Below are 5,957 nucleotides of genomic sequence, written 5' to 3'. Positions count from 1 at the left end.
ATGTGTAACATACAGAGATGGTTCAGCCACTTGTGCAATTAGGAAAGGTTCAAAAGGGCCAGATTTCCACTTTGCAGACCTTAAAAAATAGAAGGCAAAACAACTTTGTCAAATTGGACACTAAATAAACAAGCAGCATTATCTAAATCATGAAATGATATACTTCACATAAATAATATGAGAAATATCTGATAATCTATCTGAACATTCTCATTTCAGCTATGTAATCATCCTATATATTTACACAGTTGTGTCATTTTTTTAAATGATGGAATTTTATTAATAATCCAAAAAGCCACACATATACCTGCAGTTATAAACAAATTACTGTTGCAAGCTTACCTGCAGGAGGAATCGAACCAACAACAATGTAAGGTAACAATGCATTTCTCAAATTACTCGAAGCATGAGGAATTAGACCAGTCAGATTGTTTCGTAGCAACGTCAACTCAACCAAATTCTTGAGATTCCCTAATTCTGTAGGAATTGTACCTGAAATCTGATTTATAGAAAAATACAAAATTTTGAGCATGGTCACATTACCCAAAGCAGGAGGAATTGGACCAGTCAGAGAGAAGTTGTAGTTCCTTTTCTTTCTCAAGTAATGAAGCAACAAGGGAGCACTTCTTACTATTGCATTATACCGAGGCTAAGCACATGTGGGAATTCCTTACTTCACCATCTCATAATATGATACAAATACATATTTTTTACAACTAGAATGGTCGTCTTCATTGTAAAACTAATTAAGAATGCCTCATGAGTTTATCAGTGTAAGAAATCATTGAATAGAGGATGATGTATAACTATGCACCTCGTGACGGCACCCATTGATCGTCCCCAAAGCCCTATGCATGAAATTTGCTGGTTGCTCCGTAGAAAAGAAACCACTATATTCAAATCATCTTTCTGACAGGCAAACAAACAACAAGAATAAACACTAAAGAAAATCAATTGAGCATTGAAACTAGAGAATTATTAAAGAAATCACAAGGGCCATCATACCTCATGCCAACCGGGGCTGACATAATCTCCACCAGATAAATTAGGAAAACCAGAGAAATGCATAACATTCAAGGCATATATGTATATTTGTCTCACATGAACAACATTGTACATGGAACAGTTTCCACAACTTATTATATGATCTATTCACACGCACTAGCATACATGAATGAGAAAATATACACCCAGTATGTACTGCAACATATCTGTCAACAACTTCTCTTGATCCTCTCTAAATATATGATTTCCAACAAAATTTTATCAGCAAGGACCCACATTGACCTTTACAATCATATGTACATAGAGGTATTGAATGTATGACTCCTTGAGGATGCCTTCAAATGTAGTTGATTCCTATTGTCATACTTTGTAATATGTAATTGTTGAAAAATGGGAATCCATTTATTAAAACAAGCAAGATTGTCCCTTATAAAGGTTAAAGAATTGTCATAAATTTAATTAGGTAAATGAGTACAAGGAGTGCATTTGCAGTTCGTTTTGTACCAAGGAGCAAATGATGATAGCTTGGTGTTTGTTCATGTGAGAAGAAATTTATGTTCAATCTGTTAATGAAGGCCCATCTAACCATGTTATATATATTAGCAATAGAGAATCCAGGTGAAGATAACAGGGATGCTATCCATCATTCGGGAAATGAGGCACTTCGTGGACTTGAACATCCAGCGGTCATGGCAATTGTAGTCCTTTTTTTCTACATTTGGATTGTGATGTCCATCTACTGACCATTAATACCTTGGATTGTAAATGTTGGGATTGATGTTCTTGCCATTTCTTTTGGTAACTCCAACAGGAATGTTGCTACACATTTTAAAAGTCACACTTTACAATTCAGAATGAGATCCAAGTAGTGAATCAGGTGGGCCTTTTCATGTTGCTACACATTTTAAAAGTCACATGATTAGTTAGAACAGTCAACAAATGAACACCCATGGATAGAAATAAGCTATAACCCGCATTCAACCAGAAAAATCCTCATTAAATGGCTTGAACGATCTGACCATGGTTCTCCATTAGCAAAACTAATTGCTAGGGCAAACATGTCTAAGACCTGCTGGCATAATATATCATCATCATCATTATCATCTAAGCCACCACAATACTTACCTGATTCCATTTCTAATGCAAGTCAGCCCAAGCAACATCTTCTTGCAACTGGATGGAGTGTGTTAGTGCAAAGAGGCTTGTTGCAGGTGATTTGGTCCTTTTTCATCTGGTATGCTCGTTCAGATCCTCATGCCACCTATCTTATGCATGCAGCATTTCAACCTGCCATGTCATATATAATTTGCATCTAACACTAAAATATATTGGTTTCATCATCAGGAATGAAAGAATCAGTTAATCCTGGGAATCTGGCATGCTAATCAGCCACACACAGTCATGCCTTTGTCACTATATATATAAAATTCTTGAATTGTCTTTCATAAAAAGAAAAAAGAAAAAAGAAAGAAATAGTTACTGACCATATGCACTGGTGGATTTCATGCATGAGGGTTTGTATGTGGATTTCACAGGGTTTGTACTCTCAAGGCAAGGAGTGATGATGTACTCTCCTCCATCTCTTTGAGTGCCCTTAACAGTTGCATCACAATCAAATTTTCACTGGTACAATTTGGAATGTATAAAATAACAGAAAGTAGATTACTGAATCACAATTTCATGTAAAATCTTTCTGCCAGCTCTAGAGTCCTGAGGTATTTCAAATCTACCCTATGATTAGAAGCTAGATTTGAAGCAAAGAACATTATGGAATCAGGTTGCAATGTGCACAATGAAAATAACTTAGATAAGGATGAAGCTTGTGGAGAAAGTTTTTGCAGCTCTAGCAAACCCATTTGTAAGTATTAGATCATTCAAGTGCAAAATATTAAGAAAGTTTTGTGTAGTACATGTGAATTAAAATTGCACTAACAGTAAACTGTTAACTATAAGAGGAACTAAGGCAATGGTAATTAAACGATAAACAAAAAATAACGAAAAAAAAAAGATGGATCTTATCCAAATAAGTGTGTTGGCATGTGTGACAAGCAAGCATATTTGGTTGAAACAGAATATAGGAGTTTTTGTAACATTGCTAGACAGGTAACAAATTCTAATGAGGTTGCAAGTTTAAAGGAACATACCAGCAAAAAAGTAAGATTAAGATATATATTTAAATAAAGTGCGTGGACATAATCATCAACAACATTTAGTTCACAAAACCGCCATAGCAAGGTGTCCAATTCTATGTATTGTAGGACTTTGGTGGTACACTCAAGTTCAATTAACAATTATATTTTTAAACATGAGTTCTTATTACTTAACAACTAAAAAAATTATTTTTGAACTAAAGCCTATTTGTAAAGCAATAAATAAATGTGGGAATAGAAACTAGAGATATTTGCTATAGTAGGGCCCCAAATCTCAATGATTCAGACACTGCATGATGGACCCCACTTCTACAAACTGAAAACAGTCTTGGCATTGCATGATAAATTGTATGATACATGAAGATGTAAGGGACGAAAAAAAAAATTAGGCCATGTTAAGAAGCATAAGAAGAAATAGAAATCCTAGGAGCCCTTAGGCTCTAATACCATGTTAAGAAGCAGGAGAGAATTTGACTCAATGAAAACCAATGATCTGACTCAATGTACAGGTTTGACAAAGTTCCCATTGACATTTCCATTGAGTTTCTTTTCAAAAAGCATAAATAAAAATGTAACAATGGAAATGTCAATGGGAACTTCAAAAACTCCCATATTGTCTTCTATTCTACTTGAAAATCTCTGTTTTCTCGTGGAAAATTGTTAATGCAACAGTCCCTTTGGCCACTATTTAAATATACGGGACTGTTTAGCACCACAGTTGTACATTTGGCCATTGAGTTAAAAATTCACTCATCAGGCAACTCACCGCATATGAGAACAACAGGCAGTTCAATATGGCCATTGAGTTATGTCCCATTTGGTTAACAAATTGTTGATTTAAAAAGCACAACTGTCTATATTCAACTAATCTAGGACTTCTTTAATATTGATGGATCTAGGACCTCACAACCTGAAATGATTTTTGATAATGATCCATCCACAGTGGTATAGTTCAGACCAACGGTATGGATTAGTCACCATTTGATATAAAGTAAGGTCTAAGCAAGCAAAAGGATCATGTGCCCAATGACCAAACAGTCCTCACATTAACAACAAAGCATAAGAATGAATGATCCCTGTGATAGGTAAATCACAAAGATAAGTAGCAACCTAACACAAAATCCAACAGCAACATACTCCACCTATAGCAAAAACGACAACAAAAGAAAAGCAAAATGCAGGTTATAGAAAAGAAACATCCAAAAATCTCATCTTCAAAAGATTGCTCCTGCAGGGGCAGGTGGCATAGTGCTATCACAGCGGCATATGATGACAGCATTGAAGCATAAAGTAGCAGATGAGCATCATTATCTCCCCCAAATGACTCATAGAAGGGGGAAAGAAAAAAGAATCATAGATTCAGCAGAAAACTGCCACTCAGCAGAACAAAATATTTATTAACTTCAAGACCAAACAGACCCTAAGAGCTCCACTAGACCTTTTTTTATCTAGAAAAAGATATCCACCCATCAATTCTTGGGGAAGTAACACCACGAAAATTCTAAGTGATGTCTAGCAGCTACTAAATTTCAAGTTTTCAATTCAATACAGGCTTAGAGAAAGGCAATGAGCCTGGAACAATGAATATCATGTCAGAACAATGAGATATGCACTTGTTCAAAAAAAAAAAAAAAAAGGCTGAAAGCCTGCCACCATAATGCATTAGAAAACAGTTGCACACAACATTAGCCAACAATTGGACACTACCAAAATGGTTGTGATAGTGTTCCCCAGTGGAGGTCAATAGAAAACATCTTAGGAATTAAGGAACCATACATAACTGAATGTCTAATAGCTTCCATGTACAAGCATGTATGAGAGTAAGATTGCCATGTGGATACACTGGATGCCAACCCAACCTGCTTTGAATATATAGCTCTTAATTTATTGAGAAAACTAACAAAATGGCTTTCCACATGGAAATACAGAGTTGACAACAGCAGATTCAACAATGCCAATAGTCAAGCAGCTAAAAGGTAGCAACAAAGTGACATGCGCAAAATTAAAGACATGCATGAGATAAATGCGTCCAACAAATCCCGTATAAAATGAAAAGAAAATTTATATATATATATATATATATAAATTGAAAAAATACACTCAAAACCCATATAAAATGAAAAGAAAAAAAAACAAATTCCTAAAAACCCAACAAATCTCAGGTCAGATTTAACAAGACCCATATCCCCAAATCCAACAAAAATCAAAACCTATATACCAAAATCCCACAAAAACCCTTCCAGACCCTAAAAACCCAATCTGGAGGAAAAATGGAGAGGGAGAGAGAGTACCGTTCCGCAAACCGATGCTGGATTCATCGGTGTTAATGTTGTAGAGGACGCCTTCGTATCTGATTTCGCATTTGGATGTCAAGCTAATCACGCTGCTGATGTAGGAATCTGCGGATCCTCCTCCACTGCTAGATCCTAAAGAAGCTTCTGCTGTAGCTGTTGCTGCTGCTGCTGCCATGACTTTTCATAGCAGAGAGAGAGAGAGGGTTTCTCGTCGATGGAAGATGAGGAAAAGAGGGAAAATTGGAAAAGAGGAGCGAGCGTCTAATGGTTTTCGTCTTTTAATGAAAAAAATTTCAAATCCGTATATTGTGAGTTTACCATTATTTATAACACCAACTTTATTAACGGTCCTACATGCATGGGACCATTTTCCGGATGGTTAAGATCGTTTTATAAAACAAAATTATAAATATTTACTATTTACAACTAGACCGATTATTTCGATGGTCTGGATAAATCTATATCTTAGCCACTATTGCTATGGACGAGTCAACACCATTTTACATAA

The 5,957-nt window shown here is 35.6% G+C and overlaps 1 long non-coding RNA gene across 1 annotated transcript; it reads right to left on the bottom strand.

Moving 5' to 3' along the window:
- Positions 1–407: 407 nt before the first annotated feature.
- LOC131217507 (uncharacterized) lies at positions 408–1,010 on the bottom strand. The gene is made up of 2 exons (XR_009157267.1): positions 815–1,010; positions 408–499 (listed from the first exon to the last, which is right to left on the bottom strand). It is a non-coding gene; the product is annotated as an uncharacterized LOC131217507 (long non-coding RNA).
- Between the last annotated feature and the right edge of the window lie 4,947 nt (positions 1,011–5,957).

This window comes from Magnolia sinica, chromosome 1 (genome assembly GCF_029962835.1).
Source record: "Magnolia sinica isolate HGM2019 chromosome 1, MsV1, whole genome shotgun sequence".
Lineage (NCBI taxonomy): Eukaryota > Viridiplantae > Streptophyta > Magnoliopsida > Magnoliales > Magnoliaceae > Magnolia > Magnolia sinica.
This window is presented reverse-complemented; position numbering and strand designations above follow the sequence as displayed.